General features: G+C 44.6%; 1 long non-coding RNA gene across 5 annotated transcripts in view; it reads right to left on the bottom strand.

Moving 5' to 3' along the window:
- Positions 1 to 6,751: 6,751 nt before the first annotated feature.
- LOC124520819 (uncharacterized) overlaps positions 6,752 to 25,018 on the bottom strand; it is a 29,755-nt gene continuing 11,488 nt past the window's right edge. For 3 of the 5 annotated variants that reach the window (XR_006964405.1, XR_006964406.1, XR_006964403.1), the window contains exons 3-5: positions 13,830 to 14,528; positions 9,806 to 9,926; positions 6,752 to 7,476 (exon numbers count right to left, since the gene is read on the bottom strand). This is a non-coding gene — a long non-coding RNA (uncharacterized LOC124520819). Of the gene's footprint in view, positions 7,477 to 9,805; positions 9,927 to 12,562; positions 12,743 to 13,829; positions 14,529 to 24,586; positions 24,809 to 25,018 lie in introns of those variants that run through there. The other 2 variants (XR_006964404.1, XR_006964407.1) reach the window with 2 other exon arrangements.

The following is a 25,018-nucleotide window of genomic DNA, read 5'->3' as shown; positions in this document are numbered from 1 at the left end:
GAGCAAACCACCAGTAGACACAAGACATGCATGCCAATCACTACCTGTGGAGAAGAAAGCAGAGGGAGGCGGTGAGGCATCTGACAGAACTTTGAACAGGAGAACCCCAAAGTAGCCATTAGGTGTTCACTGGAACAGTCTGAGAGGAGCAGCTGAGACTGGAAGGGGCTTGTTCATTCCAACGGTGAATACAGAGGTCCATCATAAGCTCAGTCTAACTCCCAGCAACTCCCCAGAGCCCAGCTAGAGGCTCCTTCAAGGCGTAGAGTGCTACAAAGAAGAGAAACTGTGCAATCACATAGAGTAAGACATGGACGACACAGAGAAGTAAAAAGAAAGATCTAGATAAAAGTGTTAGAGGGGAACAGAGCCAGACAATCTCAGAAAGCAAGTTACACCACACACACACACACACACACACACACACACACACAATCAAAAACCAAGAGGGAGCTCTATGAAGATAGAATAGTTATCCTGCCTCCTTTAAAATTAAGGAAAACTAATTTTGCTTGAAAATGAACAACAGAAAAAGTCTAATTCCATATAAAGGTCTTAAGAAAAAAGGAGAATAAATGCAGAACTGCTAAACTATGGACATTGTAAGCATACCAGGAAAAAAAAGTCCACACGAAAAGATCATAGCTACAACATTCTCTGTCAAAAGGAGTAAAGATATTAAGAAAATGACACAACCGACTAGCTATTCCTTCAAGGGAGGAAATGTAGAAATGGACAGGCACAAGATAAAGGGCTCCACATCATCGACCACTGAGGGAATGCAAATCAAAGCCACACCCCCTGGGAGGGCTATAGTCACAAAGACAAGTAATAACCAGTGCTGGCAAAGACTGGAGCCATTGGAGAAACTGCAACCATCGCACACAGCTGGTGGGATTGTAAAATGGTGCAGCCGCTTTGGAAAACAGCTTGGCATTTCCTCAAAAAGTAAAACATACAGTTACTCTATGACTCAGCATTTCTACTTTAGGTATTAACTCAAGAGAACGGAAACCATCAGTCCACACAAAACTTGTACGTGAATATTCCTAAAGTGTCATTGGTAAGAGCCAAAAAGTGGAAACAATGTAAATGTCCATCAGTTGATGAAAGGATAAACAAATTATGGTATCTCCATATCATGGACTTTTATTTGGCCGGAAGGAGGAATGAAGCTTTGATATGTGCTATAACATGGATGAACCTTGGAAACACTGTGCTGAGTGAAAAGGCCATACACAAAAGACAATGTATTGTATGATTTCATTTATATGAAATGTCCAGAATAGAGAGATCTATGAAGACAGAGAGCATTCTGATTGCCTTAGGAGTTGAGGGGAAATGAAGAGTAATTGCTACCAGATATAGAGTTTCTTTTTGGGATGGCAGATCGTTCTAACATTGTGATGATTGTTGCACAATTATGTGAACATACTAAAAAATCATTAAATTGTATAATTTAAATAACTAAATGATATGAGAATTTTATCTCAAAAAGCTCTTGTAAGGGCAACTTGTGTGGTGCAGTTGGTCAAGCGTCGGACTTCAGCTCAGGTCATGATTTCATGGTTTGTGAGTTCGAGCCCCGCGTGAGGCTCTGTGCTGACAGCTCAGAGCCTGGAGCCTGCTTCAGATTCTGTGTCTCCCTCTCTCTCTGCCCCTCCCCTGCTCATGCTCTGTCTCTCTCTCTCTCTCTCTCTGTCAAAAATAAACTTTAAAAAAATTTTTTAAAAATTACTGAAAATGTTGTTAGGTATGATGATTTTATGATGGTTATGCTTTTGGTGTTTTAAAAAGTCCTTGTCTGAAAATCATATGACTTCACTCACATGAGGACTTTAACAGACAAAACAGATGAGCATAAGGGAAGGGAAGCAAAAATAATATAAAAACAGGGAGGGGGACAAAACAGAAGAGACTCATAAATATGAAGAACAAACTGAGGGTTGCTGGAGGGATTGTGGGAGGGGGATGGGCTAAATGGGTAAGGGGCACTAAGGAATCTACTCCTGAAATCATTGTTGCACTAGATGCTAACTAATTTGCATGTAAATTTTAAAAAATAAAAAATAAAATAAAAATTAAAAAACAAGAAAATATTTTTAAATCCATGAGTTCATAATGATATTTAAAAACCTCATTGGTCACCTTCAGAGGGTTGTAAGGAACTCTTCTGATTAACTGTTGTGTCTAACAGACTGCCCCCAAGACTAGGTAGTGGAAAATAACCATTTTATTATGTTAGTCGATTCTATATTCAAGGACCTCAGCAGGACCTAGTCTGAATGGCTCCATAATGTTTGAGACCTCATCTGGGAGGACCAGATGCCTGGGGCTGGAATTACCAGGAGTTATATGAATACTTCACTTGCATATCTAAGCCCCGGTGGTTGAAATAACTCCAACCCTGTGCTCGGCTGGCCAAGGCTGTCAACCTGAGTGCTGATATGTGACCTTTCTGCTCTTTCTGACATGGTGGTCTCAGGGTGGAAGGATTTCTTATAAGGCAGCTCAGGATTCCAAGAACACACGTTCTAGAAAGCAAGGCAGAAGCTGCATGACCTTTTATGACACAGGCAGGGAAGTCACAAATTATCATTTTTGTGCACTGTGTTGTTTGAAGCGGTCCTATGTCCTCCCAGATTCAACAGGAGGAAACAGAGATCCCATCCCTTAAATGCAGAAGTGCCAAAGAATTTGGAACCTTATTTTAAAACCACCAAAGGAACTAATTCATTTTTTTGAAACGTGGTAATTAAAGCAAAGAAAATTAAGTTTTTTTCCAAGTGAACTGTGCCACTGAGACGTCAAATACAATATGAAGGGATGCAACCCTTTATAAAAGTATTCCAAGTAATAAATGAAAATAAATGGTGAAATTAGAATATCAGCATTTTGCAGACCTCAGTGGATTAGTGGATCTTAACATTGAACATCAACAGCTGGCAAAACGTCACAAAAAGACCACCAGTGATAATCTGCTCCCTATGAAAGAATACTCCACCGCCTTCAATCTTGCTGAAGGGACTTAACCTGAGTCTAATCCAGCTCTGGCTCCAGCCACCTATTTGCAGGAACTACAGCAGACAGGGAAACATATTGGATCGCACCATGGTTATGCAGTTGGCAAAATACAGGCAAAATATAAGTCAAGTACCCCCAGGTTCTTCAACAGATAAATTGAAAAGGAAAGAAAGGGAGGGAAGGGAGTCTATGGATTAAAATAAACCTAGGGGTGACTGGGTGGCTCAACTGGTTAAGTGTCCGACTTCGGCTCAGGTTATGATCTCACGGTTTGTGGGTTTGAGCCCCCCATCGGGCTCTGTGCTGACAGCTGGGAGCCTGGAGCCTGCTTCGGATTCTGTGTCTCCCTCTCTATCTGCTCCTTCCCTGCTTGCAGTCTGTTTCTCTCTCTCTCAATATAATAAATACAGATTGAAAAAATTTTTAAATTTTTTTAAATAAACCTAAACGATATAAAATGTAAAAATAAGAGGAGGGAGGTGCACAGACTAAACTGTGGTGTTGAGGTATGCACATTTAGGTGACAAAACCATTAAGAAACAAGGAAGTTACTATTGATAAAAGTCAGCAGAATGGTTACTTCTTGCAGAAGGGAGAGACATGAGGTTGGAACAGGGGAACGGGGTTGGGGGCTTCGAGGGGCGCTGGGGTGACCCTCACTTCTGGCTATGTGAGTGTTCACCTTATAATGACTCATTAAGCCCTACGTTTGTTTTGGGGGGGGTCTTCTATATGTTTTATTTTACCACAAAAGGGTAAAAAAGAAAGGAGCAGAGAGTGATTCTGATGGTGGTGGTGGTAGCTAATGCTTATTGAACGCTTATTCAAGGTAAGGCTTGGTGCTTAGCACCTTGCCTGGATTATCTCATTTAATCCCCACCATTACCACCACTGGTGTCCCCGTGTCTCATACGGGGACCCTGAAGTTTGCAAAAGCTAAATAACCTGTCAAGGCCTTCAGTTAGCAATCGGTAAACCTGAAATTTCTGACGATCCACAGCTGAAAACTCCCATGAATAAGGTGAAGCAAGAAATAGCAAGGCCATGGGATTCTATTCTCCCTCATCTGCTGAGTGAAAAAAACAAATCTGGAGAATTCACTCTTCAATGTTCATTATGGAGAGATGGTGAAAGACACTCTTCATCTTTGGTAAACAGCACTTTCGGGGAGTAGAGGATATTGTCCTAAATACTTGGTGATAAATTATTGACACACAAGACAGTAATTTGATTTGGGATTTAAAAAAAAATTACCTTCTTATAGTGATTTTAAAGACCCAGCTATCTTTACCGAAAACAAACACCCTGCATGTGTTCGTTATTCATCTTGTTTTTAATCTTTAAAAAGGACGGAATTTTAAATCACACATTTTAAAGTAATTTAGATAGAGCAAGAAATAAATCATTGGGCTTTAAAACTGAAATTTTGGCTATAAAGTGAGGTCATACCTTTACAACAGAAACCATGAAAATAATTGATCTCCTTGGCTCTCCGAATCACTTTTGAAAATTCCAAAGCAGGGCGCCTGGGTGGCGCAGTCGGTTAAGCCTCCGACTTCAGCCAGGTCACGATCTCGCGGTCCGTGAGTTCGAGCCCCGCGTCGGGCTCTGGGCTGATGGCTCAGAGCCTGGAGCCTGTTTCCGATTCTGTGTCTCCCTCTCTCTCTGCCCCTCCCCCGTTCATGCTTTGTATCTCTCTGTCCCAAAAATAAATAAAAAACGTTGAAAAAAAATTTTTTTTAAATAAAAAAAAAAAAAGAAAATTCCAAAGCAAGCTCCTGTATCTATGAAGATAAACGTAGGCCCTTTAATGCATGGAACATATTGTAATTTCTTTTGTGTTCTCTACTGGGCCTGTGGGGTAACCAGGCCAATGCTTCCTGAATTTGTAATTAGTGGATTTTCCAGAAGAGGGCACTCATTCCCTAGGCTACTCAAAGGAGCCACTTGCTGAAGCTGAGTAGCAAAGAACAAAAGAAGCACCCGTTCTACCCAGAGGACTAAGAAAAGAAGGGTACATTTTTTTTTTTAATTTTTAAAATTTTTTTTCAACTTTTATTTATTCTTGGGACAGAGAGAGACAGAGCATGAACGGGGGAGGGGCAGAGAGAGAGGGAGACACAGAATCTCGGAAACAGGCTCCAGGCTCCAGGCTCCGAGCCATCAGCCCAGAGCCCGACGCGGGGCTCGAGCTCCCGGACCGCGAGATCGTGACCTGGCTGAAGTCGGACGCTTAACCGACTGCGCCACGCAGGCGCCCCAAGAAGGGTACATTTTTAAAAAGCAAAAGAAACTCCACACTTATGTCCACAAACAGCCTGTAACTCGGCCACAGCTTGTCGCAGACAGGCTGACTGCGGCATTAAAAATAAACGGGAAAGGAGCTGTTTTTTTCAAAGATGTTGTTTAGTGTAATAACATCATCCTAGCAAAGCCTATTTATTCAACAATCGATTTTGCCCGAATTGTGTTTTCCCAGAATGAGATGCATGCAGGCATTGCTGAATCCGAAACCAATATATTTGCACCTGAATCTTGTGTTTGGTGGGACAAAAGTATAAATGCTCTGTTTTGTAAGACAGTGAGTGGCCACTCAGTGCTCCCCCAAATCATGCCCCATGTCCTTATCCCTCACTTTGTTGGTGCTAGAATATCACTGAAAACACATCTCATCCACACAAACAGCTTTGCCCAGATACTTATGCTTTTAAAAACTTAGAGACACTTTCATGGTCTGTTTTGAAGAAAATAGTAAATATTCCTCAGCAAACACACAGGTAGAAACATCTCAGAGCAAGCAACTCAAAGCAAACACACAAATGGAACCCAGCCCCCTTGTTTACTTACAGGTCTTTAAGCTCCTAATATTGACATTAGTTTCTTAGGCCTCCTGTGCATTTTCTTTTCTATAGCAAACAACAGTACTTTAATCTATGAAAGAGGCAGGCTTTGCAGCTCCAGAAGGATGGGTTAACTGTCCCCCCAAGGACAAAAGAGTGGACAATGCTGAAGAGCTGACAGGCTGCGTTATTGGGAGCAACGGGCAAGAAGTCTTGGTTAGCATATAAACCCTGCAGCATGAGCTACAGCCACGCGTTACAGAATCCCGGATAAGGAACCAGCATAAGAGACAAACAATCGCCCGATTACAGTGTTCGCAGGATTTGGCTACAGCTTTTTCTTAGGGTCTGTTTTGAAAGTATTGCATTGAACTTCAGCATGGCTTTCCAAAAAGTATTTTTAGAAGCAATTAGGTTAAAAGCTTTGAGCTCCTTGGAGTTTTATCTCTACGGATATCTCTTGGCCTGAGGGACCTTAAGGTATCGAATTGAGTGAGACTCTGAAAAGGCGAGAGCGCCCACAGATGGAGAAGGCAGCCACACTTGCAGGGTGCAAGCTGTGCAGCATTTGGAAAAGGCCAGGTGCGTCAGGTAGGAGCGCTGAGGAGGACGCGAGAGCTGTTTGTTTTCACATTTTCCCCATGAGGCAGATTGGTCAGGAAGGGCCTGTGAAGGCTTGAAGAAGAGCTCAGGTGTCCCTGCCACCCGCCCCCAGGAGGGGCCCAGGGAGAAGAGTGAGGCGCAGCCCCGCGGGAGAGCCCTGCAGAGGGTTTCTGCTTGGTTTCCTGTCCGGATGGAGTAGGAAACCAGGATGGGGCCAGGCACCCCTGCCACCACCCCCACCCCAGACCCAGCACCCACTCAGCCAGAGCTCACCCTTCCCCCTGATCACATCCTCTGTCAGTGCTGTTTTCAACTTGGGCTACTTCCTGCTCATTGTCTGGTGCAGGAGATTTTATCCTGGGGCCTAAAGGATGGACAGCTTCAGGGTCTGTAACGTCCTGAAGTCATGTGTGAGGTGTGTGGTTATAAAAATGTACATTTTTTTTTTTTCCTGAAAGGATGAGCCTTTGCTCTCCTTGGATTCTCAGAGGGATTTGCCGCTCCCAAAGGGCCATGCAAACTGCCCCAAAGGGATTGTGAATGAACTCAAGGCAGAGAAACAAGCATGGACTGAATGATAAGCCGGGCTATCAAGACTTGGTAGACAGAGAGGCAAAAGGAGCTGGCAGAGCTTCCCACAGTGTACAGACGATAAGGGACCTAGAGGGCAGCTGGTCCAAGTCCTTTATTTTATAAACAAGGAAGCCCAGTCTCAGAGTCACAGGTCAGGCATCGGGCTAGCGCCTGGGTCTCCTCACTCTCAGTCAGAGCTCTTTCCAGAACAGTGCTCAGATGTTCCAGTTCTTCTTGTTCTTATCTCGGAAACTGTGGGAAGATGTGGCAGGAGAGAGATGACCTCGAATATCATCAGAGTTGTTCTAGACTTTATAGGGTTCATACGCGTAGCGTATTGTTACGAGTGTGGCCTCTGGAGCATGATGAGTTTGAATCTGGATTCTGCCTCTTCCACCTTTAGTAAAATGATCTCTATGTGCCTCAGTTTCCTTATCTGTAAAGTGGGAATAATAGCAGCACATATCATTTAAGATTCTGCTCTGAGGATTAAATGAGCAAATATATGTATTATGTATAATATATAATGCTTAGTCTCTGACGCATATTAAGTACTCATGCTCACCTATTGTTGACACGTTAACAAGCATTCATTGAGCACCTATTATATTCGAAGCATTGTGCCAGCCACCGAAGATACAAAGACAAAAGACTCAATTTATTCCCTCCAGTCAGGAGTAGGATGTGGGGAATCACAGTTAATGAAAACATTTTGTGACAGGACCCTCAATAGTGGCTGGCCCGGTGCCCTTGGTCACTGGGAGGGCACTCACCTAGTGTCTTAAGATTTCCCTGAGACTTGGGGCGCCTGGGTGGTGCAGTCGGTTAAGCGTCCGACTTCAGCCAGGTCACGATCTCGAGGTCCGTGAGTTCGAGCCCCGCGTCAGGCTCTGGGCTGATGGCTCAGAGCCTGGAGCCTGTTTCCGATTCTGTGTCTCCCTCTCTCTCTGCCCCTCCCCCATTCATGCTCTGTCTCTCTCTGTCCCAAAAATAAATAAACGTTGAAAAAAAAATTAAAAAAAAAAAAAAAGATTTCCCTGAGACTAAAAATGCAAACTTACGCAAGTAAAACAACAGGGTGCTCTCTAGGTCTACCTGCCAAGAAATCCTGGAGAGACTGAGGGTATACAATACGCAAATGCAAACAGCTGCTCTGGCTACACTGCGGGCAGGGCTGCTGGGAGCTGCCACAAAGTGGGTTGGGATTGAGCCAAAGGAGGGGTGGGGGTGGTGAGGGCAATGGATGGGGAAGGGCCACTTGAGGACCAAATATAGCAAAAGCTGCCAGGATATGCTGGGATCTGGTTATGCCCCAGAGTTAATAAATTAACCAGAGCAAAGACACAGAGAAGCAGAGCTGGTATTAGGGTGTGTGCAATCTGGGTTTTATTTCTTCCAGGGTGGCTGTGTTCTGTGTTCCCTTTCTGAAGGCATACAGCTGGGGCCCCAGCCGACTAACCCTGTGGTTTAAATATATAGTCCTCTGTATTAGTCGAGGTTATCCAGAAAAACAGAATGAATAGGATGTATATACATTGTTTATTTTTTTAATGTTTATTTTATTTGAGAGAGAGAGAGACAGAGAGACAGAGAGACAGAGCATAAGCGGGGGAGGGGCAGAGAGAGAGGGAGACACAGAATCCAAAGCAGGCTCCAGGCTCCGAGCCATCAGCACAGAGCCCAACATGAGGCCCAAACTCATGAACTGCCAGATCATGACCTGAGCCAAAGTCGGATGCTTAACCAACTGAGCCACCCAGATGCCCCAGGATGTATATATAGTTAAAGAGATTTATTTTAAGGAATTAGCACATGCCACTGTGGGAGTTTGCAAGTCTGAAGGTTGCAGGACAGACCGGCAGGCTGGAAACTCAGACAGGAGTTGCTATTGCAGCCTTGAGTCTGAAGGCTGGAAACTCAAGTGGAATTTCTATACTGCCATTTGGAGGAAGCATTCCATCCTCTTTGGGGGACCTCAGTCTTTTCTCTTAAGGCCTTCAACTGATCAGCTGAGGCCCACCCAAATTATGGAAATTAACCCACTTTATTTAAAGGCTGCTGATTTAAATGTTAATCACATCTTAAAACAAAACAAAACAAAACCTTCACTGCAACCTCCTAGACTGGTGTTTGACCAAACAACTGGGTACCATTGGTGCCAAGGCCCAGCCAGATTGACACATAAAATTAACCATCACACCCTCTGACTCTAACATTCGCCAAAGACTGGGGCCACATGAAGTCAGGAGGGAAGGAGAGCCTTTTAAGTTTGAAACCCTAGCAAATCTGAACCTTTTCTTTCAACTATCAGTTCACCTGTCAGCTCCTCTGTGAAGGTGCTCCCTACCCTGTGCCATGAGGTATGTGCCCCTCCTCTGTGACCCAGTGCCACCACCGGCCCCTATGACTCTGGCAGTTTTGTGTTGTAACCCTGTGTTTATTCTTCTGTCTTTCATCCTTGTACCCCTAGGGCGTATTTTCATTGTACATACTGCACACAGTAGGCACTCAGTAAATGTTGGATCAATGATGAAGTTTCTGCTTTTGGAATCGTTTCCGAGCCTCCACACCAATGAAGAAAGGAATCTAAGTTCTCTGACAAACCTTGATGCCAAGGAGAGCCCAGCATCCGACTGTCCGAGATGACAGATGGCCCGTATATTTATGTTCAACATTAAACTTATCAAAACACACATCATGCCCCAGTGATGAATACTACTCTTCTATGTAATGTGCTGATAGAAACACATATTTTTCTTACTTACCATCAGACAGCAGCTATGAGTCACTTCCTTGGGAGTGGGCGTTCAAATTAAGCATCTTGATGTGGATGGGGTTCCAGACTCAGTCCTCTGAGCTTGTCTGTTGTTCTTTCCTTCCTTCACCCTAAAAACATTTCTTGGGTGCTGAGTATGTGCCAGGAGCATGGTCCCAGCCCCTCAAAAAGTTCATGGCCTAGGGCTTAAGATTTTGCTTTTATCTTTAGCAAAGAAATGCCAGATTTGCTTGGTATTTTGCCATAAGGAAATGTAGAGACTCTCAGGTCAAATCGTCATGCTTCTTCATGACCTCATCTTTAATCTGACACAAAGGCAGAGCTTTGGACATTGTAAGCCGTGGACCACTTCAAATGCTGTGCCACTTCTTCTGCAGCGGAATGTGATATGTAAAATGCCCTCCCCCCCATATCAGGCTGTCAGTGCTGACCCTTTCACCACTGCAAACTTAGAAACACTAAAGGCAAGGGAAGAAAAATCCTGCCTTTCCTCTTCTCTCTGACCAATACTTGGAGAACCAGGGGGAAATAAAGAAAGGTGTCCTTTGTAATTATCATGAAATTGGAATACATGGAATTTTAGATTACCAACTAGGAAAAGAAATTTGTCCAGAGTGATACTTGATAAGACTCACTACGTCTCGAAGTACAAAATAACCTTCAGTTGTGTCTTGTATTCACAAGCCTGTCTGTGCAAAGTCACCCCCAAGGCCTCCCTCTCTTGCTGGCCATGTGCTGAAGGAGAATCGGAGGGGAGTGTTTCTTGGCATTTGGTTCTATTCCATATGGTGACCTGCCCTGAGGACATTTACTAGGAAGTTTCCATCTCCATTCTGTTTTCTTTCCTATGTGTGGCTCAGAAAAGCACATCCCGTGTAGTGCATGCAGAACGCACCATAAGGGAAAGAAACTAGGTTCAAGACAGAGATTGGTATTTTGCAGGTGTTCAGTTTTGAGTTTTTATTGCCTTGTTTTTATTATAATATATTTAGTTGTGAGTTTTTATAACTTAATTATTAACGATGGCAATGTGTAGCAACTGGCTCAAAACTCCTGAAAATTTAATAGTTGGCTTTTGTGAACCGATACAGGTCAGCCCCATATAGCACTGCCAACCCTCTAAACTGAAACTCCATGGAAATGCTGGCTAAACTATAAGATGAATTTATTACATTCATATCTGAGCTCAGATGGAGTACGAGGGAAATCCCCAGATGCTAGGAACAAAAAGGGAACACAGTAGTGAACGAGGTAGTAACAGGAGGTGTGGCTAAGGGCGGAGGGATATTGGAGCCAAAATATCAACTAAGAATATAGCAGGGTCTAATTCCCAAGCTGGGATACCAAACTGGGACAGGACAGGTGTCTGGGCATGCACAGGACAACAGACCTGGCATTAAGCAGGGGCCCTGGAGGGCAGCCCCTCTAGGTAACCAGCAGCCCAGGTAAGGCGAGGAAACTGTCTCTGGCCTGGGCAGATTAAAAAAAAAAAAGTCTCCTGAGAAATAAAAATCCTAAGCTTGTGTCCAGTGTGGGTGTGAGGTCGAAATTCACACTATCTGCAAAATAAGCGAATCACAAGTCAAGAAATTAATATAAAAACTATTCCTTAATCAGCAAAATTCTAGAGCCCAGGGCAGAAGATAGCATTTTCTTTTTCTGACAGTTTCTGTGTTCCATGTCACAGACCGGGGGAAGATATTTGCAATGCATATAACCAATGAAGCATTTGAATCCAGTAAAATAAAGAATTCTACAATTCAATAAGGAAAAGACAGGTAGCCTGGTTGGCTCAGTGGATGGAGCATGAGATTCTTGATCTCAGGGTTTTGAGCTCAAACCCCATGTTGGGTGTAGAGATTATTTAAAAATAAAATCTTAAAAAAAAAAAAAGACAAAGACAATCCAATAGAAAAAATGATCAGAGTATGAAATTAGCAATCTGCACAAGAGAAAATAGGTATGGCCATAAAAATAAATAAATAGGGGCGCCTGGGTGGCGCAGTCGGTTAAGCGTCCGACTTCAGCCAGGTCCCGATCTCGCGGTCCGTGAGTTCGAGCCCCGCGTCAGGCGCTGGGCTGATGGCTCAGAGCCTGGAGCCTGTTCCTGATTCTGTGTCTCCCTCTCTCTCTGCCCCTCCCCCGTTCATGCTCTGTCTCTCTCTGTCCCAAAAATAAAATAAATAAATAAATAAATAAATAAATACATAAATAAGGCACGCCTGGGTGGCTCAGTTAGTTAAGCATATGACTCTTGATTTCGGCTCAGGTCAAGATCTCAGGGTTTGTGAGTTCAAGCCCCAAGTCAGGCTTTGAGCTGACAGCATGGAGCTTGTTTGGGATTCTCTGTCTCCTTTTCTCTCTGCCCCTCCCCACTTGCAAACATGCTTTTCTTTCTTTCAAAATAAATAAATAAACTTAAAAAAAAAAGGAAAAAAACCCAAGTCAGTACAAATTAACAGTAGGGGCCCCTGGGTGGCTCAGTTGGTTAAGTGGCCTACTTTGGCTCAGGTCATGATTTCACGGTTGGTGAGTTGGAGCCCCACGTGGGGCTCTGTGCTGACCGCTCAGAGCCTGGAGCCTGCTTCGGGTTCTGTGTCTCCCTCTCTCTCTCTCTGCCCTCCCCTGTTCACGCTGTTTCTGTCTCTCAAAAATAAATAGACAAAAAAATACAAATGAACAGTGAGACAGCCTTTTGTACCTACAGATTGGCAAAAATGTTAAAGACTAAAAAATCTTGGCAAACCTAATGGGGATGAGAAGCCTCTGTGAGCACTGGTGGGCCTGTAGGTGGCGCCACGACGTGGGGAAGCAATCTGCTATCATCTCAATTGTGGAAATGGAAATTGGAGAAGCGTCAGCAAGTAGTGGATAGATGGCTACATCAGTTGTGGCAACAGTCACACATTGGAATACCATGTATCACCTGAGAATGGACAAAGTAGATATACATGTATTAATAGAGATGTATTTGGAAATGTTAATGTGAAACAAAAAAGGTACAAAAGGCTTTCCATACCTAAAAAAGAATAGCAAACCATGCGGTGTGTATGTGTGTATATATGCTATATATATAGCATATATATATATGGCATATATATATGCCATATATATATATAGCATTTCTATTATTCTCTTTCTCTGTCTATATATAGAGAGCTGTAGTTTTATAACTAGTATATATATATATACATATATATATATATATATATATATATATAGTCATGTTGTGTATATGTATACACATTATACAGAAATGGATATTTTTAAGTTATAAAACCATGGGTGAAGGACACATTCCACTTCCAGGATCCTTACTTCTGGGAGGGAAGGAAGGAAGGGAAGGAGATAAATGAAATGGCAGTGGGGACTCCAGCTGTATTTATAAAGATTACTTTCTTTAACAAAAATGTATGAAGGAAATTTTACAAAATGTTAAAATGTATTCAGTATTAGTGTTTGGTATGTGGGTGTCAGTTTATTTTTTGTATGTTTAAAAATTTGGGGGGCACCTGGGTGACTCAGTTCGGTGAGCGTCCAATTTTGGCTCGGGTCATAATCTCATGGTTTGTGGGTTTAAGCCCCTTGCTGGGCTCTGTGCTGACAGCTCAGAGCCTGGAGCCTGCTTCAGATTGTGTCCCCTCTCTCTCTACCCCTCCCCTGCTCATGCTCTGTCTCTCTCTGTCTCTTAAAAGTGAATAAACATTAAAAACAATTAAAAAAAAATTTTTTTGAGCTATGCCCGGGAAATGATCATGGCCAAATTCACTCACTTGATATATTGCAGGAAATTGGAGCCAGAAGACCCTCTAACTCCATCAATGTGCACCTTCATTTTAGAAGACAGGAAAAATCATAGGGCTAATATAATTTTTAAGCTGAGAGGTTTCTGAATATTTTCCAGCGTGGATTTTGCTTGTAATAGATGATTGAAATAGCAAACACTTTGAAATAGATAGGAAATGTTCCAGAGTGTTCATCTGCTGCCCATCGGATTCATCATCCTTACTTACCACGAGGGGTAGGGATGGAGGTCTGTGACTTCAAGTCCTGTTGGTGGCCTGATTGCTACGGACAGTCTGGGCCAGTGGTTTTCAGGTTAGAATGTACAACTGTCCTCTGGGAACCTGGTGAAAATGCAGCTTCTTGGGCTCTTCTGCCAAAGACACTGATTGGGTGGGGAGGTTCAGTGGGGGGACTGGTCAGGAGTTGAGGATGGAGTTATTCTGAACACATACTTCAAGATGTTGCTGATGCTGGGTGGCTCGTAGATGACACTTTGGGAGCAACAACTTCAGCATTTTGGCCACCTTAGCTAACTCGTTGCCTTGGTTTCCTCTCCTTGGCAAAACAACAGGGGCAAACAGGAGGACTGGCTTGCTGCTGGTGAACATGAGACCTCAGAAACCAGGGCAAGGCTCATCACCCCGCCTCATGGAAAAAAAATACTGGACGAGTCGCCAAAATGAAAGTAGATTATTTATCTAGTGAGGAATGGAAGAGGCAAGTTTCCACTGTAAGTGCCAGGGGTGGCAGTCAGGTGGTAAGGTAATGCTTGAAAGAAAGGGGAGTCCAGTCCCTTCCCCCCCGTTCTTGATGGGCAGAGGGAGAAAACAAGGAAGAATCCAGCTGAGAAAGTTCCTGCTGATTTACTTACAACCGTGCACTGATGTCTTGTCACATATTCATGTTTGCAAAGAGCTCTCAGCCTTCTGATAAAAAAAGAAAGACAAAATATTAACAACATGTTCACTATTACTACATTGAAGGAGAGGCCCAGCATGAATATTAAGAGCCACTGACACCCCAAATGCAGAGCTGGCTAGCAGGACAGACAGACAGAGGGATGGAGATGGACTATTGGCCAGAACTTTAGAATGACAAAAACTAAACCTTATTCTATATGTTGCCCTGCCACCTTCCAAGCCACATTCCCTTTGCAAAGTCCCAGAGTCTGTAATATAGCTGCTGTGGCTGGTGGCATCTCTGTTGGAAAGTGACGAGATCTGGGAAAGCCCTCAGCACCAATGCCATGGGCATTGGTCATCTTGGAGGCTTCCCAGAAGGTGACACATGATGAGTCTTGGTGGAGGCTGTTGCAATGGCCCACACATGCCCTTCTCCAGCTCCTGGGAAGTCAGGACATAGGAGCCGGGACTCAGCCGAGCAGATCCATCTACTCAGCGCTTTGAAACTTGAGTTTGTGAAGCAAAGAGTCAGGGATAAGGAGACCGGCTTTCAGACAGTGACAATGATGGCAACAGAGCAGTGACCATGTCCAGAGTCTGGTGTGGGCAGAATCTTCACAGCCAGTGAGGGCTGTGATTTTAGTTGAGTTCTGGCCTTGGGGCTCCCTTTATTCTCAGTTTTTCATTCTTCCCAGTGGCTCTGTGAACTACCAAGTACTCTTTCAATACATTGTTTCTACCTGAATCAGGCAGAGTTGGTGACCATAGCTGGCACCTAACAACCTAGCTGATTCAACTAATGCCTCAGAGGAGGAAGGTTTCTGGGTAAAGGAAACTACCTACTTAAAAAAAAAAAAAAAAAAAAAAAAAAGCCCTGTAATTCATTCCAGAGATGGTAAAGTCAGGAGCTTCAAAGCCTCATTTATTATTTATGACGAATGCATGTCAAAGATCTCTACATGTTTAAGAAATGGCACAAGTCATTTGACTCAGCATTTCCTGTTCTAAAACTTTACCCCCAGAAACACTCCCACAAGGATGATATTAGTTGTTGGGCTTGAATTACAAGCAAGATGGTGGTACCATTTTCTAGGGCCTGATGGAGGAAACAGGTTGGGCAGAAGCGGTAGGAATCAAGGGTAACATCTGGGAAATGTTCTATTTGAGATGCTCCTGAAATATCTGAAGGAGGTACCAAGCTGGTACTTGGATGGGTGTGAGAGTTTGGAGGTCAGGTATATTCCAATGAAAGAATAAATTTGGAAGTCATCAGCAAATGGATGGTGTTTAAAGCCATGGATGAAAATTCATAGGGAAATGATTGACAGAGAAGAATAAGAGGACATATGTAGAGATCAGGGAGAGAGTGAGTAAAGTGAGTCAGTGAAGCAGGAGACTAGTTAGAAGTGTTTTGTGGGATAGGAAGAAAATTTAGAGGGTATTGGATCAGGGAAAATGAGAGAGGAGAGTGACTCAAGGAAAAGGAGTGGAGAGTTGTGTTGCACCTTGAAGGACCATTACAATAGATGAAGTTGGATTTGACAACATGGCAGTCATTGATGACCTTGATGAGAGGAGTTTCAGAGGAGTGACGGGGCCAGAAGCCAGACTGGAGGGAATTGAAGAATTAACAGTAGGTGACGAAGTAGAGATAATAATGTGCTGTTCTCTGTGGAGAAGTTTTGTTACACAGCAGAAGAGAGAAAGGGGGAAGAAGCTGAGGGACTGTGGGGTCAAGGAAAGACTATGTTTTTAAATGATGGGTGTTCCAGCCCATATCTGTATGTTAATGTGAGTCACCAATAGAGAAGAGATTAATGGTGTAAGAGAAGGAGAGATAAGTGGAGAAAGGAAGTTCTTTGCCATTCAACAAACATTTAGTGCTTACCACGTGTCAGGCACTGTATTGGGCACCCGCCATAAAGCACTGCATGATCCAAAAAAGGTTGCCACTCTCACGAGCCTTCATTCTGGAGTGAGTTCAGGTGAAAGGGTGGTTTTGATAAGAGCAATACAGGTGTAGATGTGGGTACATTTGTAGGTTTGGGATAGGAAGAGAATTGGGCTCCCCTCTGATGGTGTCTGCTTTCTCTGCAACTCTAAGTATGAAACAGGGCATCAGCTAATATTAGAGGAGGAGGAGATCATATGGGAAGCATGAGGAGAGAGGAAAAGGATGACATTGCCCCCTGGAGCAAGTAAACTCTTGATGGAAACCAATAGGGTAGCTAAGTAGTGCCCATGGAAGTGTAGGGCCATGAGTTTAAACTCATGGGGGCGCCTGGGCGGCTCAGTCGGTTAAGCGTCTGACTCTTGATTTCAGCTCAGGTCATGATCTCATTGTTTGTGGGACCAAGCCCCGCATTGGGCTCCACGCTGAGCATGGAGCCTGCTTGGGATTCTCTCTATTCCTCTCTCTGTGTCTGTCTCTGTCTCTGTGTGTGTCTCTCTCTCAATATAAATAAAGAAACATTAAAAAAAAAAAAAACCCAAAAAACTAAGCTAAAACTAGCCAGCCTGATTATGTAGTTATTTTTCCCAGCAGCTGCTCAAGGGCAGGCATGTAGAGGGTCAATATAAGGTTGGTGTTTTGTCACAAAGGTTTTGACTTAGAGAGGAGAGGAGCATGGAAGTCGAGGAAGTCTGCCAGGGAGAGGTTATAATGATGGATCTTATGATCTAAGCGGGGCAGCCATGAGGGAAGGGGTTATGGGTGAGGCAAAGGTAAGGAAGTCATCAATGAATCCAAGCTCTTGGGGTGGGGTCCTAGGCCATGTAGGAGAGCTGGGAGCTGGAAGATAGTGGTCGGAGAGGAGGACGTTTGAGATGGATATTTTAGAGGTGGCAGAGATGCTTCTATATGACAAAGTCTATTGTGTGACCGTAATACTAGAATAGTTCAAGTGGGAACATGATAAGGTTGAGTGGTAGCCCCCAAAAGACATCTTCAGGCCCTAGAAACTGTGAATGTGACCTTGCTTGGAAAAGGTCTTTGCACATGTAATTAAGTTAAGGATCCTGGATTATCTGAGTGGTCCTGAATCCAATTTAAGTGTCCTTATAACAAAGAAGAAGACAAGACAGAGACACCTAGGAAAAGGCTATGTGAAGAGATTGGAGTTCATAGCTACAAGCCCAGGAATGTCTGGCACCACCAGGAGCTGGCTGTCACCGGGAGTCCTCCAGAACCATGAGAGAATAATTTTCTGTCCTTTTCAGCCAGCCAGGGTGGGGTACGTTTTACAGCAGCCCTAGGAAATAATACAGGAACCCAGTAGTCGTGGTTTTGTGGGCTCCTCCATGTGGATATGAAAGTCACTGCAAATCAGGGCAGGAGCAGAGTTTGAGGGGACATCAGTGAGCCAGAGCTGGAGTTTGTAGTGAAGAGTGGGAAGGATGGGAGGTTGGTAAAGAACAATGGGGAAAAGCAGCCTGTGGGATCGCTGGATAGCACAGGCTTCAGGTGAGCTGTGGTTTTTACAGAAAGGAAAAGAGAAATAATTTGGAAATGGCAATAGGGGAGGCCTCCCAGGGAAGTGATGTCCTGGGGGAATAGTCTGGTGTCAGTCAACACAGAGATGGAGGGAACATGCAGAGAAGGTGTGGAATCTGCCGATCACAGCAGAGCAGGAGGTGCGTGCTAGAGGAGACAATGGCGCATTTAGGGGCCATGGAGGGCCGAACAGGGACAAGGGTCCAGGGACAATTGCCAGGAGGCTTGGGATTCTCCTGGGACCGAGTGGACAGGTTCCTGAGGCCTGCACGGAGGCTTACAGTCCTGACAGGGCAGCCAGCTATGGAGCAGGGCCTGTGCTTCCCAACACTCAGCTTGTTTGGGGCCCAGGGGGACAGCTCCCTCTGACAGCTTGAAGGCCTTCACTGGGACACTGTCCCAAGCACACCTGCGTGGGACTGCCTCAGGGGACCGCTCCAACCTACAGGTGGCTTTAAGCTTCTCACAGTCATTTCCTAAGGGCAGAGCTGAAGCGTTTCAGCTTGTTTGTCTAGATTAATGTCCAGATTACCTCTCAAGATTTATAGTAAGGCATGTCTGACTTAACAAGGGGTCTGTTCAATAAATTATGAGACATTCATTCAATGGAATGTACACGACCACTACAAATTATGTGGTTGAAGAAGACGGGGAAATGTTCATGATAAATAGTTAAGTGCAAAAATCAGATTACAAAACATACAATACAATCCCAATTCGGCAACACAAACAAAGGTTTCTCTACAGGCGTATGTAAGCCTGGAAATAGACTATATTATACTACAATATTGTGAATAGCAGTCTTTTGTAAATAGCAGTATGGGAAATTTTGTTTTCTGCATTTTCCAAATATTCACTGAATTTTCCAAAAATGACAAGGAATGCGTATCACTTTGGTGATGTGAGGAACAAAAGTGAAAGAAAATTAGTCCTGACTGTTAACACTTCTCAAGAAAAAAAACTTCTCCCTCTCTCCGAGAGGAACATTTAAAGAAACTTTTGAAATTACTTTGAAATGTTCAGGGACTGATGGTTGCAAGTAAGAAAATAAATTGTCAGAAAAAATACAAAATGTGGAACCTTCCTGTGGCTTCCTTTGGCTTGCCTTCCCCTTGCAGCTACACCCCTCATGTCACTTCCCTTTCTGCCCTGTGACCTTACCTACCCCTCCAACACGGAACCAGAGTATCCAGAGGGGAAACAACTAGAGTGTTCTGGATCTGTGGGTCTTTCTCACAGTGTCCCAGACAAGTGGCCTCCTGGATAGAGCTCATTCCTGTTTGGATATGACACCCAGCCAATGTGTTTGTTTTTTATTCTGAGACCTGCCCACCCTCGCCTTATACCTGTAAGAGAGCCCAGGGCCCTCGGCCTTTCCTCCTCTGCCACTCACACTGGTTGCTACCAGGTTGGGGCAGTGACCCACCCAGTCTCCTCCCTCCCTCCCAGCCCTGCTCCCACCCTTCTCCAACTGCCCCCATCCCCTCCTAGCTGTAGGCCCCAGAAGCCCTTTCTGGCACTGCTCCTGCCCTTGAGACTCAGCCTGCATGAACTCTTCTTGGGTTTAGACCTAGCCTCTGACCTCTGCTTCTCCCTCTCACTTCCTCCCTAGTGAGGTCTTTGAAATCAGAGAGGGGTGGAGGAAGACAATCCTCTTTCTAGATGCCTCTACTAATCTGCATTTGGTTCAAATCGGCCCATCTGTTAAGAATTGTGCATCCTAATTCAGCTTCAAGCCATTTACAAATATAATTCATATGCTGTCTTTGCCCTTTTAAAGGCACCGATGAGCTTGTTGAATAGGCTCAGAACAGAGACCAGGTGTAGGCCTTCAGAAAATTCCCTGACACTCACACGCCAGGGACCTGACACTCACACGGCATGGCAATGACTCATCTAATGTGGGTGATTCAGCCCCAAGTTCTTCACATGTTGACAAGGCCAAGGCCAAAGACCTTGCTGAAATCCCAGCACAAGAATCTCAGCACTCCCCTGGTCTGCCAGGCCAGGGTCATTCCTGAATCACTACTGCTAAGGGACTTAGAACCTCCCTCTTCTGGTCTGTAAAATGAGGACAGTGGCAATATTGGTCTTGGGTTGTCATGAGATGATGTATGTGAAAACACTTTGCAACTCATAATTTATGATTGTCCCCCAAACGGTAGTGGTTGACAGTTGAAATTCTACCAAGACAAGATTGACAGTCTGGTGTGACTGGTTTTCAGATAACTGTGCCCCTCCCAACGATCAAGACTTCCCATTTTAAATATTTACAAACCATCCATTGAATGACATTTTAGAATATTGCTAGGAATTTATATCGCTCAGTGGTCTAGAGCTTATGAAACCAATCCTCTCCCTTTTTTTGAAGATCGAAACAAACCACCATACCCTGATGTGTCACTGACATGGGAGTAGGATCCAGATTATGTATAGGACTAGTATAAATCAATAAGAAAAAGACAAACAGCTCAACAAAAAACTGGCAAAGGATATGAAGAAGCCATTTACAGAAGAGGAAACCTGAATGGCCCATACACATACCAAAAGATGCTCTACCTCTTTTGCAATCAGGGAAATGCATATCAAAATCATGAGAAACCACTTCACCCTTTAGATTAGGAAATACAATTCCAAGTGCTGTGAGGACATGAAGGGAGGGAACTTCACACACTGTGGTGGAGTGGGCATTGGGCAGCTCTGGAGAGTAACTGAGCAACATCTAGGTAAGCTAGAGGGATGCAGCCCCACCCTCAGCAAGATGGTGCCTGGGTGTAGACCAGAGACCAATTCTCGCCATATGCCCAAGGACACGTGGACCCAGATGTTCACAGCAGCATTGTTTATTAGGACAAAAAGTGTAAACAACTAAAATGTTCCATCAATTAAGAAAATGGATTTTAGGGATGCCTGGGTAGTTGGTTAAGAGTCCAATTCTTGACTTTGGCTCAAGTCATGATCTCCTAGTTTCGTAGGTTCGAGCCCCGTATCGGGCTCTGCACTGACAGTGCACTGCCTGCTTGGGATTCTCTGTCTCTCTCCCTCTCTGTCCCTCCATGCTTGTGCACTCTCTCCTTCTCTCTCTCTGAAAAATAAATAAACTTTAAAAAAATAAGAAGGAAAAAATGGATTTTAAAATCATAGTCTATTTATGCAATGGAATTCTATTCCATAATTGAAATGAATGATCATGACAGGGCATATAAGGAGGGCTTCTAGGTCCTAGTAATGGTCTATGTATCTTTTTTAAGCAAAGTCATGATTACACAGATAAGATCACTTTGTAAAAAATTCCTTGAGCTGTACCTTTAAGATTTGTGAATCTTATCGAATGGATATTACACACCAATAAAAAAGTATACAAAAAAATGAATGAATGTGAATCTCTGTATCATCATAGATCAGTTTAAAAGACCCAGGGTTGGGGCCTCTGGATGACTCAGTCGGTTGAGCATCCCACTTCGGCTCAGGTCATGATCTCACGGTTCGTGAGTTGGAGCCCCGCGTTGGGCTCTGTGCTGACAGCTCAGAGCCTGGAGCCTGCTTCGGATTCTGTCTCCATCTCCCTCTGTTCCTCTCCCACTCACACATTCTCTTTCTCTTTCTCTTCAAATAGAGATTAAAAATTAAAATAAATAAATAAATAAATAAATAAATAAAAATTTAAAAGACCCAGGGTTAAGAAAAAAGATGTCGCTGAAGGCTACATGAAGTATAGTGTCATTTATATAAAGTCTACAAATTTGCCAAACGATTGGATATATTGTTTGTGGATACACACAGACGTGGCTTAAAGTATTCAAACACCCAGGGTGTGCAGAAGCCAAGGAATGAGTTTAGGAGGACCACATGCACCTCAGAAACTGAGAGTCCTTCCTGTCTATATGTTCTTCTCACACTGAGGGGGGGGTGGTGGTTAAAACTCCGGACCCAGACTGCCTGGGCTCTAATCCCACCTTGCCATTTGCTAGCTGTGTGACCTTTGGCAAGTGATGTAGTCTCTCTGAGCCTCTGTTTACTCATCTGAAAACGGAGATGATAACAACGCCCACCTAACAGGGTTGCTGACAGAACTGACAGAGTAAGCATGCCCAGAGCTGTGCCTGACACAGGGCGTGCAGTGTATGTGTGGGTCCTCATGATGAATTCGCTGAGCCAGAAGTGTGGACTGGGGATAAGCCGAGTGCCCCTTCATTCTACCCTCAGCATCACTGCTCACACTTTCCAGGCCTCTCCATAGCAAAAGGCACAGAGCAGAAGAAAGGTGGAATATTCCCATATTCTGGTTTCTTCAAGGTCAATCCCAGGGCAAGGCCTGCCCCCTTCTTTTGCCTTCTTTGTCTGCCCTTCACTCTACCCCAAGGCAGGGAGCCTGGGTGGCTCAGTTGGTAAAGGTAAGGCGTCTGACTTTGGCTCAGGTCATGATCTCACAGGGTCATGGGTTCTAACCCTGTATCTGGCCTGCCTTGGATCCTCTGTCTCCCTCTCTCTGCCCCTCCCCCACTCACGCCTGCACACGTGTGCATGGATGCACTCTCTCTCTCTCTCCCCAAAACAAAATAAAACATTTTTTAAAAAGTTAAAAACAAAACAAAACAAAAACCATGGCTGTTACCTCTACTGCCCTTCTCCAGCGTCAGGCCATTCTGGGCCTGGCTTCCTGATCTTCTGCCTCAGAGGCCATTAGTTGTTTTATTAGGTCCCTATGACATTTGAAAATATTTGGAATAGTTGCCTGCATTTATACATTTACCAGGAGCACTCACATTAAAGGCTGGATGCTTAGCTTTTTTTTTTTTTTTTTGAAAAATTAGAATATCTGGCAACATTGGGCCCCACGTGGGAACATTTGATTTCGGCTGAGTGACAGCCCCAGTGAGCCCCATGGCCCTCCCTACTGCCTTACACGAGGTGCCATCCACAGAGGACGGGTGTGCCCATGCAGTGGCACAAGGGAACACTGAAATACAGCCAGGCTCTGCTCATCAAGCCGTGGCCCTGATGCAGGCATGCACCTCCCAGGAGAAGGGTCCCCATTTCTTAAATGACACAGAGATGCTGTATAGGCTTGAGGTGGTCTTGTTCTGTCACCTAATTTGCTCAGGGTATTTGAATTAGCAGTTGCCATTTAGGTGGGAGGTCCCTACTTTACAACGCCATTCTGTCCTGTTTCTCTGCCCATCTTTGCAATTTGAGCCTCTGCAAAGTCTGTATATGCTTTAAGGTCCTGTGAGGAAGCACCTGAAGACGATTCCTTTGTGGAGAAAGTATTCGTGATGAGCACAGGTTGGCACTTCTATGGCACCTGTGCCACCAATCCCGCCTCCCGCACCTGCACAGCCACTACCATTCATTCCCAGGGCAGGTGCCTGGATGAGAGGGCAGGGGGTAGTGCAGAGGGGCCGAGCAGCAGGGGGCGGGGCGGGGCGGGGCGGGACGGCAGTGCCTCCTTGTACCTTCTGAGGATGGCCACACTGAAGGCCCCTGAGATGTTTGCAGCCTCTGGAATGTCTTCCCAATTGCATATGTCTGACCCTCATCTGTTTTTCTCAGTGATTTGCCAATAAAAAGCCTTAAAAGCCAAAGGAGTTCAATGCAGACTTGTGGAAGCAACAGAAAATAAATGAACTTCAAAGGCTGCCCGCCTCGGCAGATGACTTTAGGGAGTCGGGAAAGCCCAAGGGCTGGTGGGAACAATTCTGACAAGGAAGGGAAACCGGGCCAAACTCCAGGCCTCCGGGACAGCAGGAAGAGAAGCAGGGTCCCCGAGGAGGACCTCGGGGCAGACCCAGCAGGAGGTCGGCTGGCTGCTGAAGACACTGCCTCTTTCTCCAGCAGTAGCACCTTCATATTTCTCTGCTTGGAATTTTATTTCTGAGAAGCTCCCTTTTTCCTTGACTGGTTTCTTTTTTTAGAAGCTCAGATACTGAAATCTGCTATTCTCAAGTCGGCAGTTTCTAACCAACATACCAAACATCTTATAGATTCCCCCCACGAGGGCTGTACTGTTATTTATTCTTGGGGCACACGTGAAATCAAGGGTCCCACCCCAAACCTGCCAGGGTCGCCAACGCTCTTCTCCTTTGGCCCAAATTAGATGCAGACCAGAGCTCTCTCCACCACCTCTGGGAGTCCTTTTTACCAAGGCCTTCACGTTCAGATGAGAATTGCTTTAACTGGGACTCTGTGAATTGGAGGGAAAAGGGGATATTGGGACATGATTTGCAAGCAGCTTGAGGTGGCAGGCATACTCAAGTCTCTTTTACTGTCCAGTTTCAGGTTTAGGGTTTTGTACCTTCCTTTCAAAGACAGAACTGCAAACCCAGTTATCAGATTTCTGCCCAGGACTGAATGCTCACTGATGGGCTGCCAGGGATGGGGAGGCGGAGGAACAGCAGGGCTGAGGTGAGCAGGGAGACGGGGTTAGACGCACAGTGAGGAAGCGGTGGCTGTTTCTCACCACCCGCCCCTTCTCAGAGAGTGGCAAAGAGGGGACGCCTTTTAACTTCCCACCTGTCGTTTGCCCAGATAAGGATAAAGCCTGCAGCATGAGTCACTGCCTATTCTAGAAAATCGTTTCAAGGAAAAAAAATTAAGGAGAAAAAGTGTTTTCTTGATTTATTTTTAATGTGTCAGAATACAGGTGGAAGAAAAATACTTAAAGGAGAAACACAAAAGACACTGCAGGTCTGAGATGTCCATTATACTTGGTGAATGGGCACGATTATTACCAAAAGCAGTTCAGCCAAGTTTTGCAGTTCTGAGTTCCTGTTTCCAATGGTCTGGACCCTGGCTCCCATGTGAAGCCATTCTAGAACAGAAAAAGGAGCACACTCTAATTCTTCATGTGCTATGGACTGAATGCTTGTATTCCCCCCAAATCCATATGTTGAAACCCTACTCCCCATATGGGTAGGAGGTGGGGCGTTTGGGAGGTGATTAGGATTGACTGAGGTCATGAGGGTGAACCCTCACGAATGCCATCAGTGCCTTTAGAGTCCTCCTGTCTCTGTTCTCTGCC

This window comes from Lynx rufus, unplaced genomic scaffold, assembly GCF_022079265.1.
Source record: "Lynx rufus isolate CCGP_SWC_20201006 ecotype Redwood Valley unplaced genomic scaffold, mLynRuf1.p SCAF_3, whole genome shotgun sequence".
In the NCBI taxonomy this organism is placed as follows: Eukaryota; Metazoa; Chordata; class Mammalia; order Carnivora; family Felidae; genus Lynx; species Lynx rufus.
The sequence above is the reverse complement of the archived record's forward strand: the minus strand, read 5'-3'. Positions and strand labels throughout refer to the sequence as shown.